Source organism: Lactuca serriola, chromosome 9, assembly GCF_051521515.1.
Source record: "Lactuca serriola cultivar US96UC23 chromosome 9, Lser_US96UC23_V15, whole genome shotgun sequence".
Lineage (NCBI taxonomy): Eukaryota > Viridiplantae > Streptophyta > Magnoliopsida > Asterales > Asteraceae > Lactuca > Lactuca serriola.
In genome coordinates, this window is record NC_136416.1 from 128,176,362 (window position 1) to 128,201,245 (window position 24,884).

A 24,884-nucleotide genomic window follows, 5' to 3' on the forward strand; every position below is an offset into this window, starting at 1 on the left:
TTCTCTTGCATTGTGTGTTTATGAGCCATTAGAGGTGTTGCACTTGTGACACTAAGTTCTCAAGCTTCAAGATCTACAAGGGAATCATTGTTATTACAATGTAACAATTAAGGTATGTAACCTAACCCTAGTTTTTTATGAATTTCAAAAATACTAGACACTTCCTAGGGTTTCTCCTTTTGTGTTCATGTTTGCATGTTCAGTTAGAGATAACCTAGATCCAAAACATTAGGGTTGCATACACACTTAGGAATTGTTGTTATGCTCAAAACCCATCAATTTCATCAAACATACTTGCATTATGTAGATTAAAATCATTAAGTAATACATTTATGAAATTATCCTTACACTTATCTAACGTGGTGACGAACTCATCCTCTAGTTCATGGTCCATGTAAATACCATGTAGTTCAAAGTCCATCTCGTTCAACCCAACAAAAGTTCCGTTCAAATCAGCAAATAGGTCGTTCCATTGTTCCTCTAATGATACCATTCTTCACTCCTACATAAAATAAAGGTTACATAAGGCCATTTCAACTAAGAAATCAATGGAAAAAGCAAAATTTAGTCCATAACTGTAAATACCTTACCTGTGATGATCGTCTTTACTCGAATTACACTATCAACATAGAAAACGGCTGCTTTTGCTAATATCATTGTGCGCATGGTCAGTTCTGAGGATTTTAAATTACGGAATTATCCAATCTTAAATCTTCAAATCTGTAGTTTATCGCTTTTTTGAACTGTGGTTCTCCGTTACTGGTTAAATTGGTTTAAGGTAAGAACTCTTAATTCTGAATTGATTTTTAACAGTTTGTCAATATGTGCACAAAATAAACGGTATTCTCAACTTCGGAGAATACGAGAGCGAAAATTGATGGAATTTACAACTGTACGATCATTGTATGGGACGAATTATTGAAATCATTCAGTCATGTTATTAAGTATCAATAAGTATTTAGAAATTGGAGACAATTTCGGTTTTGATGCAAGTGTATGATTTTGTATCAAGTAAATTGTAAATTAGTTTGTATCAAAAAGTTTTGAAGCCAATTTGCTATAAGTCCTTTCTTTTTTTGCTAGAGACCAAGTTTCTTTAGCTTTAACTTGGAGCAACTAATTGTGAATCATTTAGCTCCACTTTACTATGACCATGTTTTATTTGTTTTGGTTGTATTTTTTTTATATAAAAATTAATATATTTGGATATTATTTTCTTTGACAAGTAATTTTCTACTTTTTTGTTAATATGCATAATTGGCTATTATTTTCTTTAACAAGTAATTTTCTACTTATTTGTTGTTATTGTTGCTTTAGACTCAGTTCCTGACGATGTCATCTTCTGCATGTGAGAAAGAAAATGATGCTGATATGAGTCTTCAATGTGATGCAGATAAAAACAGTGATGTAAGTATCATGGGGAAGAATTTTAATACACAACCACTTGGCAAGGAAGGGTGGAGAATTACCATCATTTAACCTCTATATATCTTTTGTTTAAGCTACAAAATCATTAATTTTTTTGATAAGAAAGGAGGAGACTGGTTTTAGTTTTTTTTTTCCTATTACAACATTGTACTTATAATTCTTTATTTAAACTATTACAACATTGTACTTTCAGGTGTTTTTCCTATAGAGCATTGTACTTTCAGTGTGGTTGTCTAGGTCTTGGCCAAGTAATGTATTGGTTTATAATTTTGCTCAAGTTGGTTGTCTTTGTCTTGGTGAATACCCTCTTAGTACTAATGGTTTAAAGTTGTCAATTATTGGTACTTTATCTTAATCAGAGGAATATTTATCCCATACTATTGATGGGTTTTGGTCATAAGACATCCTATGTGCTCATACAAACCCTAATGCTTGGATCTAGGTTTCTCTATTGTACATGCTTTGAATCCAAGACTATAAACCCTAATTCTAGCATATGGAAATCAATATTAACATATAATTAGGTTTAAGATATTACCTTGATTGTTATGTAGCAATAACAATCCCAATTCCTCCTTGAATTAACTTTGGAAGGCTTAGAGTCACAAGTGTCACTCCTCTAATGGCTCACAAACACCATAAGCAAGAGGATGAAGAGGAGAGAGGATGGAGGCTTCCCAAAACGTGTTCTAACCCTAGAAAAGAAGTTCCCCACGTTTTTGAGCCTTAAGGGTTCTATATATAGTGAGGCTATTAGGGTTATCTAACAAGGAAACCCTAATTTGGTTGCTTAAGCCCTAAGCAACCCATGGAGCCCTTTCTTAAAGCCTTGGATGACTTCATATGGACTTCCCCCATAGAATTCGTCCACCTTATAATAAAAGGCAATCCATGGCCCAAATTGAAATTATCTTATAATTACAATTCCAGTCCCTTAAGTTTAATTAATCTCTTTTAGTCACAAAACTAATTACCAATTAATTATTGACTAATATTAATTAAACAATATGATTTCTCCTTTAATATATTATTCCCATAATATATTAATAAATCATATTTAATCCTTTCTCACCATAATTCATCCTATCAAGTTGCTTTGGTGAAGGCAACCCAAAAGGACCATGCACCATCGGGTCAAGTACATACCAAAATAGTTATGGACTTAGACACTAATCCAACAGTCTCCCACTTGGATAAGTCTAATAACTATTATGCGTATGACTTCAGATCCCGATCTGCAATCGTAGCTTTCCAAAGCCGCTGTCAACTCTGATCCTATCAGATACGCGTGTCCTTAGATAAGGGATCATATATTCCTCCATTCTAGATATCATATAAGATATAATTTCAAATCATTCTCTTTGTACTATATCTCGATTTCCGATTTATGACGACTGACTAATTGAACAAATCAAATTAGCCCTAGCCCGGTCGAGCATTTACGTTTGTCATCACTAAATCATCGAGGGGCCCAAAGATATCACTTTTATCCTACTTTGGATAAAAGGAACAGATAAACTTTGATACAATGCTTGCTTGCACTCACTAACCAAATCACACACAACAATATGTTTTATAACACCAAGTTACTAGTGCGTTTACATATTATCAATGTGCAACCGATTCGCAAGATACAACTCACACATCTCGGTTTCAAGAATATAAGATGTTATCGTCTCACCAATCACTCGTGATACAATTCATGGAGTGATCCAAGTGAGCGTGGGTTTGATCCAATGCTCAAATTCATATTCATAAGCACTCATGAACGTTGCAGCAAACATTTGCTTATGTCTAATGCTCTTTAGATAATCCACACACCAATTCACGACAGTCTTCATTCATATCTACTTCCAACATATGAACGAATGTGGCACGTTTGAATAATTCGATTATTCTTAATAAACTCAATTATTCTGGAAGTCAAAACATGCAAATGTGAAACACAAGAATAATACTAATCCCATATGGCCTCAACCCTTTGAGCATAAATAAAACACTTTTTATTTATCACCATATTGATTACTCATTATTTGTCGTTTCGGGTAATCAACTTCTTACTTGAATTAGAACACTTGTCTCATGCTCCTAGCATGCACACAATGTTTACCTATGGTTCTTACTTTGTGAAATAGATCACATTGAACACATTTCCAATCATTCTCATTTCACAACTCCAAATCCTTTTCATAAGTGAAAGAATATCAAATTCTTGCTACTTATAGAATATGCTAGATTCTAACATTCTATGCAACTTATCCTTTCGTAATGTCAATGCACCAAAGTCACAAAGACTATTGCCAATGATATTACAAAGTCTTCTATCGGAGATTGTTACAAGAAAATTCCTTAGATATGATGTTTCTCATTCAAAGTACATTCCTTTGAACATCCTTTTGCATAAAAGTTTCTAATCTAGTCATAGATTTTCAATATTCAATTCCCAATATGGACACGCTTCCATACTTTCCATATGACAACTCATTCTTAATAGAATCGTATCTATTCGTAATGATGTCGATATGGTCCATCCAATATGAAAACATTTCCATATTTTCCAATACTATACTTCCAACTACTCACAAGCGACCAATCCTCGTCGAACTTCGGATTGTACATTGATAGTTGTTTAATTAACTTAGTCAAAACCGATTCTAGTCCTTTTTCCCCCAAAATGCGCTAGACATTTGGAAAAATTTAGAATGGTCAAACATTAAAGCATTTGCAATCGATCCTATACCCGAAGCGTATGGGACACGACGCATAATGTTTTATTTTCTATGTTCTCAAAAAAATTCGAATTGTGAAGAGGGATGCCGTAATCATAATCGAAATTTTAAGAACACACTATGTACTTTTGACTAAATTTATTAACATTTCTCAACCTAATCCTTTAGATTTGAAATGAAGCATAATATTCTCTCCCTTAATTATAGCAAAACAACTTTACAACCCTTACGACTTTGCAAGGTATAACTCTTGTTTTCTATAATTAATATTGCCAACTTGCAATACGTGCCTTAATAATCATACAATCATAACATTTATGCTCCCACTATCATGATGATTATTATAAAACATAACACTTATGCTCCCACTAGCTTCGACATGTATTCATAAACATCTTAACTTTCAGAAAAACAATGCTTATTGAATTTCTTAAGTTCATGTTTCTAATACTTAGTGCTTTGATAATCTTTTATCAAGGCTTCTTGAACTTATACACCTTTGCCTTAGATAGTTCATATGTGTGTGTAAACAATTGCCAAACGTCACAATTCAAATTATGGAAAGGGATACTGTAACCATAATCGAATTCGAGAATGCAATTTTATAATCACTATCCTTTTAAAATCTTTCTTAGTGAAAGCATTTCCTCATAATCATTTTCATGAAGGAGGAAATCTTATGACACTTAGATTTAAACGGTGTATGTGCTCCTATCCATGTGAATTTTTTAAAACTAAAGTTTACGACAAATTCAAACTCATGTGGACCGAACTTTCTTAATCTTGATTTCTTGCCTTATGGTAGCATAGCTGCCCTCCATGTCTTCCAAGTAGTTAAGCAGCTCACCATTTCCTATCAATGTACCTTTCATTGATTAAGGTGCTTTGCCTTTTATGCGTTCAAAATGAGAACTCATAGAACTCACATGCATAATTAACTCGATTGGATTGGCACAGAAACAAAATGATGTCATCACGATAGGTTGTAAACCTCAACTCGTGTGCTAGTGATGATCGATAAGGTTTATTTGATTTGTTCTTGAAACCTTTCAAGACCATTAAGACTCCCACTGACTCCTTGACATATAAGATTCTCTTGTCAATAAACATTTCTTGACAAACAAATATTCAAGAGTTAGTGTAGCTCTTATCAAGACAAAACACTTCATAACTTTGGTCCTAGTTGGTCTTTGTCTTATCCAATACATCACAACTTTCCACAATTGATGAATGTTATAAACCTTCTTAATTCTTGTCACTCATTGTCACAATCTTAACTCTAAGACTTGTTATGGAACGAAGTATGATTGACTTTATGATTTAATCATTTCTTCAATTCTTGATTCATCTTCTTAGACATACAATTGTACTAAGACTCACTTAGAGGATCAATTGAGATATGGTTCTTAATCATTAAGACCTATCATAAAGCATAAAAGGTACTCTCCCTTCTTCTTAGAATGGAGAAACTTTTATCTTTCTGCCTACTTGATTCTTCTTATTCGTTCTACTATTGATTTAAACCTTTTCAATCAATTCAGAATTACACTGAATCTTATAAGTATAATCATATTCACTAAACCTTTAGTAAATCATGACGAATATCATTGTTACTCTTATGGTGAACTTGATCAACACGCAACTTTGTGCACTCGATCTCCTAGTCCTTCACTTGACACCTTGTCAACGAATTAGTCTAATTTCCAAATATGAAATTTCTCATTCATCGTGCAACCAAGTTGCATGATTCCAAATCTCTGTCCAATTGAAACTTGGGCGATGAGAAACTTTCCCTATTTGGTAAATTCTCTACTTTCCATAAATAGCATAATAAGAACCAAATCCATTATTGCTAATAATAGAAACATTCAAACATCAATTTTTTCATATACGCCATTGCAAGGATAAATAAATAATATAAAATCAAAATTTATTTTATTGCGGAAAAAAATTTTGTCCTTACAATGCAATTCATTGAAAAACCATGCTAATACATTTTTCTTAGCAAACTAATTCTAACTCTAAGTAGTAGCTCAAGAATCTAATCTTCGAGAAATGCGATCGAAATCCATTCCTTCATGGTTAGATTCTGCTCACTTCTTCCCTTAAGCTTCCTTTCTTTTCTTCGATTCTACAAAACATCAATTGTAATCTTATCACATTATGTATTCAGAATCTAGAATGAAGCTTAAAAGAGTTAGTCAATGGATTTTACCTAAATTAGAGCCATACGTTTCGACTCTCCCATCTCTTAGATCTCTTAGGTAAATGCGGCAGCTTTGTCTCCAATGCCCTTTCTCTTGGCAATAAAAGCAAATTGACTCTTTTGGAACATGACATGGAACTACTTCAGACATTGTCTTTCTCTTGTGATCAATTTTTTTGATCATAGCATGTCTTTCGTTGCCATTGTCTATATCCATAGAGGTCTCGAAGGCAGATTCACCAATCAACTTTGCTTTCCTATTGCGCCAAATCATTGTTGATTCAGCAGCAATAAGCATATAGGTGAGATCTATAAGGGTCACGTTGTAGTTCATCATATAGTACTCTCTTACGAACTCACTATATGAGTTGGGAAGTGACTGAAGAACCCAATCAACAGCCATTTCCTCACAGACAACAGATCCCAACATTCTTAACCTATCAATGTGTGACTTTATCCCTAGGACGTGTGCACACACCGGCTTTCCTTCTTTATGTTTACTTGCCAAAAGGGCTTGAGTGATCTTGAACTTTTCAAGCCTTTGAACTTGTGGGTTAGGGAGAATAATTGGAGGAGGAGGAGGAAGTGAAGTATGATCTCTTGTTCCTCGATCGAATCGTGGAATATCATCTTCATGTGGAATACTTGTTCCACGGGATTTGAGAAGACCATAGTTGTCAAACTTTGACATCTACAAAACGGGAGAAAACGAATTCAAGTTAATTGATTGATTGAGTCCTTAGTAAATCACCCAAATGAGATACTAAGGCTAGGACCCAACACAATATTCTACAACTCGGGAGAGGGATGTCGTAACCCTAATTGCAGAATATTTGAAGGTAAGTGAATGACGATTCACTAATTTCCACCACGAAAAACGAAAAGAAATTTAAGTTTTAAATCTATGAAAACTCCTAGATCCTTTGAGATACATTGAACTTTCAATGGCATGTTTAAATCTCGATATGCCCCTCTTGTTTGTGACTGGGATGCCGAGGATCACAAAGCGGGTGTGAATAACCATGCAAACTTACATGGTGCCCTCACATGTTACAGTCATCTATTCGATGTGCCGGTAAACCACACACGCTCCACCGAACTATGACAAACATTGAGTCACCCTTTGCTACCTTTGCTTAGAACCATTTAGTGTGCCGGTTAACCACACACGCTCCACTAACGTCTTCGCAAGGGCACAAAGTGTAATTTCATGGAATTGCATCAATTCACTTTTGCCTAAGTAACTAAGATTGGGAATTTTATGAAAACATTTAGTTACTTTTATATTTCATTATACTTATAATGGAAGGTTTTGTCCTATCCTACCCATTCGGCTAACGACCCTCCACTAGTCAAGAGTGCGGTGGGTAAGAGTGGATACCCATTCAATCGTCATTTTATAGGCAATTTCCTTAAACACCCCTTATAGACTAGCTTCGTGAATGAGGCCTACTAACGGTAAGACTGACTTTTACTCATACATATATATAATGTTATACTTTTAATGCTATATATATATATATAGTATAGGGTGTATTTTACACTTTTAAAATACTAGGTGGTCTAGTTTAACAATTATACTTTTAATTCAATTAAATTGTAAACCTAAACTTTTATGGATTTATTAAACCTCTTTTAATTATACACCTTAATTAATTAATAAAACCATAAGGGTGTGATTTGAACTTTTTCAAAACTATACTAGAGTTTTAGAATTTAACATTCCTAATTAAACTTGTAATCAACTTTTAAATTCCAAAACTTGAGGGCAAGTTTTGAAACATTTCAACACATTAGGGTTTAGAATTTAAATATACATCAAAATTAAACCATTTAATCAAAATTTAAATTCCAAAACTTGAGGGCAAGTTTTGAAACCTTTTTCAAAACATTAGGGTTTTAACTATTTAAATTTGAAAACAACAAAACTCTTGGGTTCAAATTTAAACTATAAAACCTAAAGGGCAAAATATGAAACTTTTCATAACAACAAGGATCAAATAACAAATAATTCAAATTAACATTTAATCACATAATTATCCATATTTGATTTATTTAATGATTTCTTGCAAAACAATTTATCAATTTAGTCAAAATAATTAATCAATTATCTTATAAGGAAACAATTATCTTATTAATTGATAAATATCTTCAATTAGATCAAAAATATAGTCAAATATATCATATAATTGGATTAATATTGATCTAACATGATAAGGTAACTATCCATAAGCAAAAACAGCAAGAAATCCCGGAATACCCTCCATCTGACGAGTTGACTCGTCGAGTCGGGCTTGGACTCGTCGAGTCTGCATGGACTCGGCGAGTTCAGCCATGGACTCGGCGAGTCTAGCCTCCAGAATCCAAAAAATCGAATTTTTTAGTTATACAATGCATCAATACAATTGAAACCAAGCTAGGCTCTGATACCACTGATGGGTTTTGGTCATAAGACATCCTATGTGCTCATACAAACCCTAATGCTTGGATCTAGGTTTCTCTATTGTACATGCTTTGAATCCAAGACTATAAACCCTAATTCTAGCATATAGAAATCAATATTAACATATAATTAGGTTTAAGATATTACCTTGATTGTTATGTAGCAATAACAATCCCAATTCCTCCTTGAATTAACTTTGGAAGGCTTAGAGTCACAAGTGTCACTCCTCTAATGGCTCATAAACACCATAAGCAAGAGGATGAAGAGGAGAGAGGATGGAGGCTGCCCAAAACGTGTTCTAACCCTAGAAAAGAAGTTCCCCACGTTTTTGAGCCTTAAGGGTTCTATATATAGTGAGGCTATTAGGGTTATCTAACAAGGAAACCCTAATTTGGTTGCTTAAGCCCTAAGCAACCCATGGAGCCCTTTCTTAAAGCCTTGGACGACTTTATATGGGCTTCCCCCATAGAATTCGTCCACCTTATAATAAAAGGCAATCCATGGCCCAAATTGCAATTATCTTATAATTACAATTCCAGTCCCTTAAGTTTAATTAATCTCTTTTAGTCACAAAACTAATTACCAATTAATTATTGACTAATATTAGTTAAACAATATGATTTCTCCTTTAATATATTATTCCCATAATATATTAATAAATCATATTTAATCCTTTCTCTCCATAATTCATCCTATCAAGTTGCTTTGGTGAAGGCAACCCAAAAGGACCATGCACCATCGGGTCAAGGACATACCAAAATAGTTATGGACTTAGACACTAATCCAACAACTATAACCAAATCATGTAAATGACAAGAAAAAATCATTTGTGCATCATTTGTTTTTCATACCTAATAGGTTATGTTACTGTACTAATAATATGGTATAGACAACAAGGATGCAATGAAGAATATGAGGAAGCGTGTAAAAGAACTGAAATTTTGATGTTATATTTAACCTTTTGTAAATGTGTATGTAAAACATTGCATACATAAAACAACATATAGTGTTTGAAACTTACAAACTGAAAAATACATAAGGAATAATTGGAAACTTAATCTAGTTTGACTAATCATACACAAGTTGTCAATATTGTTGATTTCGCTTCCCTCCTTTGTTGCTCATGATGAAGTCGGAGTTATTTTTATGTTGTTAGTAGTTGATAAGTGAGTTGCTGCTGATTTTATTTGCAATTAAATCGAGCATTTGTATGTACTATAAATTTGCAAACATGCTTCTCTTCACGAGCATTAACGTTGGTGAATTGGTGAACCGACCACCTGAAAAATAATAAACAAATAACTTTGAAGTAAATATCAAATATGAAAAAGAATTTTTACATGAATTTTGATTTTACATTAATCAATTTTGTTAGGCAAAACACATGGTCGGCATGGAACATAAAACTCTTTGATGAATTGTCAATAGTTCCATAGGTAAACCTACAACCATTATTCCATAAACTTAATAACAAGAAACTTAGAAAAAAAAATAGTATAAAAAAACACCTGCTCTTTGCATCAAATGCATTCACCAATAATAAACAAAAATTCAGAACTTCTACAATTCTAAATCATAATAAACCCCAATTAGTAAGACTTTCAATTAAAGTCATACTAATTACCACCATCATCAAATAGAGATTTTACCCTAATCAATAAAACATAATTTGTGTAATACTTGTATGACCCAACATGTTTGGCCCATCTGGATATGTTACCTCAATCAACTAGCCGCTTTGAATCAAAGAACAAGAACAAACTAAATGATATGTTTTCATCCTATATGTAAAATTGTAAGAAAAGCATACAGGGAATTTGCAAATGAGAATTATTGTGTTAAATTAGAAAAAAAAAAAAAAAAAAAAAAAAAAAAAGGAAAAAGATACAACTTACTTGAAGTGGAATAGAGTAAACAATAAGAGAGGCGAGGAAGTATTTGCTTTAGGTGGCACAATTTTGGATGATAACCTAATCTAATTTAACTTGGATTTGAGAAAATGGTAAAGTAGTCGGAGAAGACCGGTAGTCTCATACCATCAGGAAGGTAGATATGGAAGAGATTGGGAGTGAAAATAGGTGTTGATGATAACCTGATTAAAATGGAGAAAGATTTTTGCAGGAACTAAGCGAGGAAAATGACAAGCATGAGGGAAAGTTCAAAAATATGGCAAGGTAATTTGGTATTTTAATGGATTTTCCCGAACACGACATACTACAATTCTTTTAATTGAAACCGAAAAAATGGTCGAATGATAAAACATGACAGTTGAATGAAGATAGAAGGATCATGTGATGTCTCCTCAAAACGCAGTTGTTTGAAGGGTTCTATAGTGAATGTTAGGTACCTACCAGCCATATATATATATATATATATATATATATATATATATATATATATATATATATATATATATATATATATATATATATATATATCTTATAAAAGAAATCTTACTATTTCTATAAATAGATTAAATATAATAATATTTTTTTTTAAGACGTCCAAAACATTAAGGTAATAGTACTACTAACTATTAATAAAATAATATTATATTTAGAAGAGTCCAAACTTTATAGCCGAAAGTACAAAGAATTGATATGTAGCTTTTAAACCCTTTGATTAAGTCTATATTTAATACTAAGATTTCGGCAAATATTATTGTTGCTTCCCATATATCTGGAATCCTTTTTCTAACTTCTCCATCGTATATATATCTCTCTCTCTGTCTCTCACTTTCTCAGCATTCCTCCATCTCTCTGCTACCTCTAATAAAATCCCTAAATGGCTAAACATGAGCATCTACCGCCATTTTCCACCAGCACATGAATTTCACCACCACCATCAAACGCAGTCTACACAACCATTGGTCTAACAACGACTGCACAACCATAAGCTTAGATATTTCACAACCATTCAATCTCTCTAATAAGCTCCAAGTTGTCGTCGTTCATCATAACCACAACACAACCGTAGTTCTAAAAACCCTAGCCCCACCCCTGCTCATTGTTGCCTTCACCACCATACACCGCCGGAAAAGTTTTAATGGCCAAAGATAGTCGCATACTCAATGGATCCATGGATTAAACACCTTTTCTAAAAGGTTCTTGCTTTGTTTCTCAAATTTTCATTTGTTAGTTGTGATTCTTTAATTTTCATCGTTTCTTACTTACCTTACTGTATACCAAATTTTGAATTCTTTTTTCTTTCAAGAGAAACAATAATGCGATTTTGTCTTTTTATCTTTTGACTTTGATTTTTTCTAGCATTTGCGAATTCAAAAGGTTCACGAGAATGGTGATTTCCCTTCAAAGCGCCAATTTCATGTTTCTTTCTTTCACTCGTCAAATCTCCATTCACTCAGGTGATACAGGTTTCTATTTGTATTTAACCCATCCATTTAATCCATTGATTGAGTCTAATTTATTCCTAATATATGGGCACATACGATCACAGTTCCAGATAAAAGTAGATGTTTTATTATGTTACTCATACTTTTATGGGTTATACTTTGCCAGGTTTTAAGATTGTGTGTGGGGTTGTTATTTCCCTAATGTTCTTGTTTTTTATCAAAGCTTGAGGGATTGATCCATGTTAATGTCAATTTTTTGAATATTTTTTTGTAAACCAAGATTGCTGATTTCAAAGTGAATAGTTGGAGAGCCCCCCAACAAGAACATATCCTTAACATTGTCTCTTAATTTCAGAATGGTTTACATCTTCATAAAGGTTTCCATGGTAATATCTATAATTGACATCTTTCTTCATTAATGTAGGTGTTGTGATGTATTGAAGTATTGACCTACTTTTTAAATGTAGAAGTATTGTTTTTCTGATGAGTGTGGTAATGGTTATTTTGTGCATGCTTTCAAACTTACTGTAAGTTGTAAAGTTATTTTAGAACTTGATGTAAGTTATATTTTTCAGATGAGTGTGATAATGTCTTTAGAAACCCCCACCACTGCGCACTCTACTCATTTCATATAGGTTTTGAAGATTGTTACTTATTTGGGTTTGGCATTATGGGTAAAAAAAGTTGTAAAATGTTAATACAGGTATAGAGCATCTTAACTTCAAACATTTTTAATCATGTTTATATGCCTTGTATGTAGTTCATGATTCTCTTGCACATGCTGCCCATCTTGACTATCTAAATGGGAAAGCTCATGGTAATGTATACCCTTATTTTCCCTTAGTCTTATTTTCATGTTTTTCTCTTTTAACATGATAAGGTATGCAACAAATACAGTTTAACTGTAACAGCCCAGATGTCCAGGTATCTTTTATAATTCTAATTTTGATGTTTTGTCAGTGGACTCGGCGAGTTGGAGCTCAGACTCGCCGAGTAGGGTCGCGATTCTGGACGCGGGTTCGCGTCTGGACTCGGCGAGTCCAAGGTGTGGACTCGGCGAGTCCACGCTGTTTAATGAAACCCTAATTGCTCGGGTTTGGGACCTATTTAAAGGGCCTTATGGCAGTCATTGTGCTCACCAGTCCCTTGAGTGAAACCCTAAGCGAGTGTGAGCGTTTGGAGCAAAGAAGGAGGCCATTATTGATCTTGGAAGTGTCATCTTGCAAGGGAAAGGGAGGATCAGCTAAGGGGAAAGCAAGAGGAGCCATTTCTGAAGGTTTGGAGTCCAGAGCTTCGTTATTGTGGTAATATCTTCGAGCTATCCTCTTCTATGTTGATGTTTTCATTGATTTAGGGCTTATTGAGGCCTCATGTGGCTAGATCTAGTGCTCCCTTGGTCCCTTAAGCGTTTTAGACCATAGATCTGGACCCTTGGGGTCCAGAGTGTCCCTTTGCCCAAGCTTTCTGTGAATCAATGGAGGTTTTGGAATGGAATCCTTATGCCTTGGACCAAAATGCCATTTATGAGACATGGAGTGTATTGTGAACACCAAGATAAGGGCTTTACGTGATGAATCAGTCTAGGAAGGCCAGATCTATGAATTGTTGGAGCAGATCTGACCTTAGAAGCGAGTTTGAGTGATTGCATGGCATGGACTCGCCGAGTCCGATGAGCAGACTCGGCGAGTAGCTTGAAGATTGCCTTAGATCGTCCAGTGAGTGGTCCAGTCGAGTCGCGGGTTGACTCAGTGAGTCAGGGCGAATTAGAGAGGGTTGTCAGGTGGACTGAGTCGGACTGGGACTCGCCGAGTTGTTCTTGAGACTCGGCGAGTTGAGTCGGGGTGGCCCCGCAATTCTTCCAGGTGGAACTTGTCGAGTTAGGGGGGAGTACTCGACGTGTCAAAAGGGAATCCTAGAGAGTTGGTGGAAACGTCTAGACTCGCCGAGTCGCCCTAGTGCACTCGCCGAGTCCGGTCAAAGTTGACCGTTGACCGTTGACCAAGAGTTGACTAGTGTTGACTTAAAAATGGTAGTCAACCTTAGTGGTAAAAGTGTTAATAAGAGATGTATGATGTTATAGGGAGATTGTAGCTCGGAGGATCGAGCACAAGTGATTTCGAGATTTGCTAGCTATCGATATTCACTAGGTGAGTCTTCTCACTATACTGTACCCGGAAGGGTCTGATTGTGTGACCGGAAGGTCGGATATGATATGAGACATATGTGATAAGTTAATTGTTATATGTGCTATGTATGATATGCTTAATGTGGGCCGGAAGGCATTATGTTATGGGCCGGAAGGCGAATATGTTATGGGCCGGAAGGCGTTGTAATGTGGACCGAGGGGTTGGCGTGGGTAGGACCGGAAGGTTTACCCAACAGGGACGGAAGTCCCCTGAGACACATGGACCGAAAGGTCAGGGCCTGGAAAGGCATATGCGCGTAAGTTGTATTTTGGGGAACTCACTAAGCATTTATGCTTACAGTTGTTGTGTATGTGTTTCAGGTACTAGCGAGGACCGTGGGAATGCGCCGGCGTGATCTGTACACACTAATAGATGATTTATGATCTTGGGATTCATATGATTTGTATTATGACATGATACGTTGGATATTTATGCCTTGTTTTGGATGAAAATACATTTTTAGAAATGAAAATTTTGTTTAAAAATTTCCGTTGTTACATTAACAAACCTGTCAAATGTCAAGTAACCTGGTTATAACCTCCGGTGTGTATGTGTTAATTCATAAGGTAAATGCGTTTTTATACATAGTCCTTATTTTCCAATTTATATATGTTTCGATCGAGGTAGGATCATTCATGCTTAAAGTTTTTAACTGACATGTGCTTTATGTGTTGTGTCTGTATTGAATATATGTGCGATCAAGTATGACTAATGGTGGTTCCAAGAAAAGTGTGATGATCATGGTGAGGTTCCATGGTTGTTGGTTACCATTATGAAGTGGATATGTCTTTAATATTGTGACAACATGGCAATTTGTTATTTTTTTAATATATATATATATATATATATATATATATATATATATATATATATATATATATATATATATATATATATATATATATATATATATATATATATATATATATATATATAGCTTATGGCGTTAAGAGTATAGAACATGGCATTCCACAGCTCCCCGAAATTTTATTCCACGAATGTTTGATCCTTGGGTTGGTTATATCATCATTGGATTTTGTGAGAATGCGACTCAAAATCCCACAAATGTAAATTAGGTCAACATCGTTAGTTTTTTTTTCATGGGTTTTGATTTGTGTTATATATAGAACGTCCATCAGAGAACATTAAATAGTATGATCCAACTAGCATGTATTCTCCTCCCTTTCCATTGCTTTTGTTGTGATGATGCAGGGAATGCATTTTACCATCAATGGGAGTTACTAAGAGAGGCTAAAACAAAGGGATGAGCATTACATATTAAAGATGGAGCTGCTAAAGGTCTGTCCTATTTACAGGTTGTGTTAGCTATAGTTTTTTTTGGATTGGTATAGAAACAAAATATCTCATTTTTGTTGAATTAGGTAACAAACTATTTCTTTTGTGAATTAAACCACTAAACTAATTTTTTTTGTTAAATGTGTTATTATACTTGAAATTCTTTGGTTACCTGATAAGTGATTACATCTCACCAGTTTTGTGTGATATGTGTGGCCAGTCAACATACATATCTGTAGGATTTATGTAATATGTCGTTAATTTTTTTTACCAACTATGTACCAAAACAAACATTTTTTTATTGCAATTAGGCTTCCAACTAACATCTTATGCGCACTTGATGTTACCAAATGACCCATTTCTATAAGTTTAGTGACTTAATTGGTGAAGAAAGTGGCTTGTTATGGAAATTAGTGTAATTCATGTAGCATAGTGTACGACTGTTATATGCTTAAGGTTTAAACGACAAATCGGCAATCACATGAATCGTGATCCGCCTTTTCTCCAATCATGTAGTCTAGGTCATCCATCTTTTATGTAAGCACTCCATGACTCCAAGGGCATTGATGTGTATGTATTGTATAACCTGTATATGTAGATTTATTAATGAAATTTATCAAGGTTTTGGATTTTTACCAAAAAATAATGAAGGGAAAGCATGCTTTAATCTAATTGGCTTAAGGCTTAAACGTAAAGAAATTAAAAAATATTTGATTTTTTTAACAAGGAAATCAAAGTCAGATAACTATCACATAATAATTGATTATCAATTATTCAAATGATATTTCAATCCATATATTTCCGGTAATTATTAAGATATTTCTATGTTTTTAGATGTGTTTTGATGTTTTTCCTATAATTCTTTATAATAACACCCACAAATTAAATTTGAATTTTTCGTTTTTTACTATTACAAAGGACTAGGTATAAAAACACATGTAATTTTCAAAAACAAATTATAAAGGTAACCAATGTTTCTCATACCAAACCAAATCAAAATGAAAAAACATAAAATAACTAAATCTAAAAAACAATATAAAGAAACTAATCGTCAAAGAAAAACTCACCGTCGTCCATTACAATACACTCTTTTCAGCAAAAGAAAACTATCCTTTATTCATTGAAAACAAACTAACCATCAAAAATAAAATATGCACAATCCATCAAAATGAATTTGGACATGTTTTTAAAATATAAAAAAAGATACTTGAAAATATATACCCACAATGCCGTTCCAACATTGATTAGGACATTAGGTAACTAAGGAACAAACATAAACCCCTGCATATTGCATAACCGGTTTTAGCATTACGCTATCAAATTTCTTGAAAAGCTAACCAATAATAATATTGCATTTTACTTTTTTATTTTTTTGAAAATCTAACCAATTCTATTATTGACGTTCAACCTTTATGAAAAACTAACCAGTTATAGCTATGTATTTTTTTTCATTTTTTCTAAACAAAATTTCATTTTCATTTTTTTTTCCCTGAAAAACTACCTGGTTTTAACATTGCACTTTCTATTTTTGCAAAACCAACTGATAAAAGTATGACTGTTCCTAGAAATATAACATTTTCAAAAGGAGCTAATTTCTTGGAAAAAAAAAATTTGTCGCAGCCGCTTTGCACGGGTCAACTGCTAGTATATATATATATATATATATATATATATATATATATATATATATATATATATATATGGCTGTTAGGTACCTAACATTCACTATAGAACCCTTCATTCAACTGTCATGTTTTATCATTCGACCATTTTTACGGTTTCAATTAAAAGAATTGTAGTATGTCATGTTCGGGAAAATCCATTAAAATACCAAATTACCTTGCCATATTTTTGAACTTTCCCTCATGCATGTCATTTTCCTCGCTCAGTTCCTGCAAAAATCTTTCTCCATTTTAATCAGGTTATCATCAACACCTATTTTCATTCCCAATCTCTTCCATATCTACCTTCCTGATGGTATGAGACTACCGGTCTTCTCCGACTCCTTGACCATTTTCTCAAATCCAACTTAAATTGGATTAGGTTATCATCCAAAATTGAGCCACCTAAAGCAAATACTTCCTCGCCTCTCTTATTGTTTACTCTATTCCACTTCAAGTAAGTTGTATCTTTTTCCTTTTTTTCTAATACCTTATAAAAGTAGCTGTTAGCTGGAAGCGTGTAGCGATTAGCTGGTAGCTGGTAACGGGAAGCTGTAGCTTTTATTTGTTATGTGAATGTTTGGCAAAAGTAGCTGGAAGCTTTTGAAATATATAAAATTACATAAAAGGACAATTGATTAAAAATAAAATATATATATATATATATATATAAATATATTTTTAAGGGTAATTATGGAAATTGATTTCAAAAGCTCCGGAGCGTTTTGTTAAAAGCTACATAAAGTAGCTTTTAGAATCGGAGCGTTTTGTTAAAACTAAAAGTTAAACGCTCATACTGCCAAATGAAGCTTTTTGTTTAAACTAGAGCGTTTTGTCAAAAGCTAAAAGCTAGAAGCTCTCAAACGCTTCCAAAAGCTCCGTGCCAAACACGCCCAAAATCAAAACTAAAAATACAAACATAATGATATAGAATTATGACAAAACGCAATAATACACCCCCCCCCCCCCTAATTCATTTAAAATTATTCTTTTCGATTATTTTTTTTCTTTTCGTTCTTTTGTTTATTATTATTATTATTATTATTATTATTATTATTATTATTATTATTATTATTATGTCATTTGTTTAATTGTTTGTGTTTTTTATAATATTTTATATATATAGTCGTGTCATTATTTTTACGAAAAATGGTATCTTACATATTGTTCAATAAAATAATTATAACTATAATTGTGTATCGTTCCGTCTACCAATGTGTTATTTTTTCGTTTGTACTATTATTGGGTTATTTTTATCGTTCAGATTATCTTTGTGTTATTTTTTGTTACGACTATTCATCTGTTATTTTCTCGTCTTGTCTATCTATGTGTAATTTTTTCATTCCGACTATTTATGTGTTATTTCTTTTTCGTTCGGGTTAACCATATATTATTTTTTTTCATACAGCCTAACCATGTAATATATATATATATATATATATATATATATATATATATATATATATATATATATATATATATATATATATATATATATTGTTTTGTTTAAAAAAATTATGAATAATTATATTTATGTTCATGTGTGCATTTTACTCAACAAGTATGAAAATCACAACACAATAATAACACGAGATAGTTCAAGCTAAAAAATAGCACAATGATAGGTCGAACGGAAAAAATAAGACATTGATAATCTTAATGAAAAAATAACACAATGATAATCCAAAATAAAAAATAACACATAGATAGTCGAAACAAAAAAAAAAAAAAAAAAAAAAAAAAAAAAAACAAAAACAAACAGATTTAGTAGGAATGAAAAAATAACACAGAGATATAGAACGAAAACAAAAGAACATGAGAATAATCCGACCAAAAAAATAATGCAAGGATAATTGAAACAAAAAATAACACAACGATAGTCAAGCTGAAAATATAAAACATGATTAGTCAGATTGGAAAAATAATATAGGAATAGACTGAATGGATAATTGAAACACAAAATAACACAAGAATAGTTCGTACGAAAAAATAACCAGGACTATAGTGATAGTCCGAACGAAAAAAAAATAACATGAGATAATCCGTCTGCAAATGAACAACGGAAAAATAGTCGGAACTTAAAGAAAAAAAGACGAGGTTAATCCGAATGAAATAGTAATACATATTGATAGTCTGAATGAAAAAAATAACATAAAAATAATTAATTGAAAAAAAATAAATTTATAATGTAAATAATAATGATAATATATATTTATTAAAATATTAAAAAATAATAATAACAAAAAAGTTAGAACTAAAAAACAAAAAGTTAAAAATAAAAAAAGAATTAAAGGACACAACATTGACTTTAAACAAAACAATTTGGGTGTATTACATGTTTAAATAATTATTTTTAATAATTATATGTAGTGACAATATATTCATAATAAGAACTATACTTTCAATATTTTATTTAAAAAATCACTAAATTTTTTAAAAGACCATTAATATTTTTAATATTTAAAAAAAAATTATGTCTAAAAATTAAAGTACATTATAATTATATAAGGGGAAATTACTAATCTAGCCATAATGCTTAATTACTTATCAAAAAATAGCCAAAAAAACAAGTTAGCCAAAAATAGCCCACGAAAGAGTAGATGTGTTACAGCTTAACTCGCTCGAACTTTCGAGGGCCATTGAACTCAATCCTGAACCCCTGTTTAGCTTTTTCTTTAGCCTATGAGGTTTGATGACAGACCGTGGTAACTTCAGAAGTTGAAGAGGAGATGACCTTAGAAGATTCTATTAGAAGTAGAAAAGCCTTCAACGAGAGAAGGAGACTCAATCACAACCAACCTACCTTACTTATCGAGAAGGGGGTATTCTATTAGATTAGTAAAGGGAAGCACCATTCTTAGTTGTTAGTCATTCGCTCGCTTAAAGGAGACAGACTCCTTAGCTGCCGAAAATGAAAGGCTGAAAGTCAAGTAAATGAGTTAGGAAACCAAATGCCATCTATCGTCTGATTAGTCTTCGTGGTAGCGGGCCTTGCTTATTTTCTTTTGCTATTGAAGGAGTAAGTTGCGCCCTTAGCATGCTTTTGCCCAGGAGTGGGTGCTGACACCCTTTTGCCTTATCCGCTCTTGGTGGTTTAGTTAGGGCAGTAGATTACCTTTTCCTGTTGTTCTAGCTCTTGCCGCTAACCTTCCAAGGTAAGTAGCAGCTTTGTAAGGTAGTTTTCCATATCCGTTAACAGCTCTAAGCCTAACCGCTTATTCTGACTTTCTTTCCTTTTGTCGGCTAGTCTACTCCTTTACCCGCTTGACCTTTTTCTATGTTTGCGTGGCATATGTTCTCTTAGTAAGAGTGTCACACCCCCAAACCAGAACGGCGGAAAACGTTCGGGGGCGGAGGACGTCATATTCAGTATCATAACAGTTCATAGAAAGGAAAGTACACACCACCATATATATTAAAGTTTCCAAAATGTTTACATAATTGTATCCGTTACATGTTCAAAAGTTAAATACATAAACATCTTTCAAAAGAAGTAATTAACGTCAGCACGTTAATCTCCAAAAGTTGATTCCCAAATCTGCTTAGCGGTTCCCTGAGAATACAAGTTATTTCAAAGAAAAAGTGTCAACATTTAAGTTGGTGAGTTCATGAGTAGTGTTTTGAGAAAATGTACGCCATTCGAAAGTTCGTGTATGTTTTCCAAAAAAAACGCAGTATTTCAAATGTAAAGAGTTATGATTTGTTGTGTTTGAAAATGAATGTATTAGATCCAGAAAAATCCCATATTTTCCCTAATGGTTGAGATATGAGTTGTATTTTCCAAGAAAAACCCTTATTTTCTTATAAAAGTATGAAATGCATATGAATGTTCGTGTTATAAGTTGTAAATGGTTGCACCAAGAAAATCCCTTATTTTCCTATTAGTTGTTTGGTTTGTATACAGGAAAAACCCTTATTTTCCTGACATAACTGACAGTCTCCAAGACCGAAAATCGCAAGCAACCGACGTGCTTGTAAGTTGTGTCATAGTTTTACATAGTAAAGCTATACGAAGATCGCACTTGTTAGATGAAGAATAGTTTTAATAGCTACTCGTTCATAAAAGCATAATACCATAATAATTGTATATCCGATGAGTTTTATAACCATACTAAACATAATATGCCTGTAGCGACGTTCTTCAGGCGTCGTAGCGTTATGACAACTGTCACCCCAAAAGACGGACTGTAGCTAACAGTCAGGGCGCGGGATCATGACTTCCCGTATAGATCTATACACATTTGACACGTTCTCCGAGCGGGAGACTCTGGTTATAGACAGGACTTGTAGCGATACCTTTTCTCAAAAAGGCAGTGTTTGAAGATGTACACGTCTCACGGATTCTCAACTAAGTCTGTATTAAAGTAGTAGTTTGTATGCAAAGTTTATCCTTTTTCACAATGTTTGACAAAGCATAAATCATAAGTTCTTTGAATGCATAAAATGATTTAGTAAAGAATGTTACCCTTGATATGATGTATTTGTATGTAAACGTATAAATAAAACATATTTCTATTTATAAACATATTGTATCCCAAGAGGCTAAAGTTGTGTTGTGAGGTGTTTTGCATCATAATGACTTCATAAGATAGTTAAAACAACAGTATGAAAAGTATATCAAAAGATTGATGTTTCACACGATTTTAGTCGTGTGTTTACTTGTATTCCTCCCCTAAAAGAGTATAAAAGCATTTAAAATGTATTTAAAGAGTGTTCGAAGGGGATATGAACTCACTTGATAGTTTGAAGATAACGAGATGGAAAACCGGACAGAGTTTCGTCTTGGGAAACGGATTTTCCTCGGGATTCTCGGGAATCTCGGGAGTAAAATCGACCCTCGGGACTTAAGCAAAAAGACCAGAGCTTCGGGTTTGAACGGGCACGGAAAACGAGGCAAGATTGTGAGAGAGAGGAGAGAAATGAGCATTTTTCTCGGAAGCCCTCGCATTCTATTTATAGGAAGGCTGAACCGCCTCGGTACGCGGGGCGTACGCTCGTACGCAGCGCGTACGCGTACGTCATGCATGACCGAAGCCTCGACTGCCTCGGCTTCGGATGGGACGGGTTGGTGGGGAGGCGGGTCGGATGGGTCAGCGGGTCGGACGGGTCGAAAGCCTCGGATAGGGTGACGTGGACGTTCCGAGGCCAAGTCTCTCGGGTACGCAGGGCGTACAGGGGTACGCAGCGCGTACCTCGGATGAGGACGCTGACTCCTCTTCGGATAAGGTCCGAATTTTGATTTAAATAAATATATAATTTATTTAATAAACTTTAAAAATTCATAACTTCTTTATCTGACGTCGGTTTTTGCCAGACTTTTTACCGCTGAAATACCATTGTCGAGACCTTCGATTCTCGTTTAGGTCATTTCGGCCAAAAGTCGCTCGATCTCCGATTCGAGTTTTTATGTAACTTCGTATTGCCGGTTTTTGTCGGAAAACTTAGAATGGTCATAACTTCTTCGTTATAACTCGGATTTTAGTGTTCTTTATATGCTTGGAAACCTTAAGACGATATCTATTACATAGCGTACTCCAAACAGAGCCTTTGAATACTTCATTTTTCGATGATATTCTATTTACTTTTTCAAAGAGGTTACAAGACTCGAATTTCAAGGACCTGAAATGACGGGTTGTTACATCATCCCCCCGTTAGAGGGAATTTCGTCCCGAAATTAGAGTTCATGCTACGGATAGAAGTTTTATTTGCTCCTCATGTTCTTAATTGAACTCGGTTCCTCGCTTGGCAATCCAGCGAACCTTTCACTATCGGGATACGACCTTGCTTCCTTCGTTTGACTTCACTGGCATGATAACTCTTCTTGGTCGAACGTATGTTGAATGTTTTTATGGATTGTGGGAGTAGTACATCTTGTACCAATCGACAGAAAGGGGCATGTGTTGAGCTTCTAAGTTTATTTGTATGGCAGCACGATCACTCGTAGTCTTAAGCAGTCTCCGTCCTGAAGTTCATATTAGAAATTCATACATGGTTCAACAATCAAAATCTCGTGTATACGAGTTGTATATAATTAAGATTGAAAAGGTAGTCGAATAACTGATTCTTCTTTAAGCTCACATCCCATTGAGGAAAAAGAAGTTAAAGTGGAATCGTCAATTCTAAACTTGTAGAACCTTGATTATATACCACCCCTACGTATACATTCATCAATGACAGACTAATCGTATGGATCTTTGGATTTGAACTTGACGTACTGTATGAGTGACACTTCGGGGGCTTCTTCGGAAAGGAAAAGAATTATGAGGCACTCCATTCATGAGTAATTGGTGTTCTGATATGACGGTTTCGCTGGGAAGGCGATTTCGAAGAAAGAGATGTACATATGAAACTGTTTTTGTGAGAATCAAGTTGAATCAAGTCGTATGATAATGTCGGAATCATGAGGAAAACTTAAAGACATTAGATTTGAACATAAGACGTTTACCGACAACATACTACCGTGCAACCATCAACAGAGTTACAGTACTCTAGACTATTACAAGACTATTGCTGCGAATAAGGTATACTACAAAGGCAAGTATACGCAGCATGAGTATCCCCATACCGACGGGATCCCGCAAAAGACAAGGCTCTGGTTGCACTAGTTTTTGATGGTTTATAAGTCTGATACAACAAAACGCCTAAATTACATTAATGTGGGTTCGGAGTAGGTTCTCCTACAACTGTGGTCCTGAGAATCCTACCGTCTATGCCAGAATTCTTTGTGTTAGGGCAATCCTTCTTGAGGTGCCCTTATCTCCTCGCATTGATGGCATGACTGGCTAGCGCTAGCCATAATGGCGGGAGTGAGGTGCTTAGCCAGTGTTATGTGGGCACGAGTGCCTTCCCCATTACCCCACCTTGGAAATTGCTTCTTAAAGCGTTCTGCAGGAGTTGCCACTTGTTGGTTTCCCGGCTTGGTACTACCATCGGAACTCTCGACTCCTTTGTCGGTCTTACTTGTGTTGCCTGAGTTGATGTGTGTAAGGAAGGTTGTCACAGCAGCTGCTACTGCAGCTTGTAATGTAGCGGCGTCGATATGGAGGATGGGGGTTTCGTTGCTTGGCTGATTGTTTTCGGAGTGAGTGCTTCTGGTCCATTTGTTCCTCTAGTTCCTTTATGAATCTAGATCCTAATGTGCATACTTCAGCGGACCTTCTTTACTCTGCCTATCACTTTGACTGATCGGGGTCGTGTGGTTTTGGGTTTAATTACTTATGTTCTTCTAAATGTTAGCATATTCAATCGATGCATTAGGGCAGCTACGTTTTGAAGTTCATGGTTGAATTCACTACTAGTTTCTGGGCCTGGATTTGACTTGTTGCATGCGTGTTATTTCTAAATGATTCGTTGGGGGGTACTACGGGAAGGTTGCAAAGATTCCTCTTATGAGTACCTCGGGGTTTTGAAACTAGAAACCAATTGGGGTTTGTGTGGGGGTTGTCATTATAAATCGATCGAGTTTCGTTAGTGGGATAGGGTATTCTACGTATGTGTTTTCAGTGCTTTTTAGTTTATCTCTATTATTACTACTATGAAAGTTTTGTTTAATGATTAGGGTGTTTGTTCGAGTAGATTTTTAA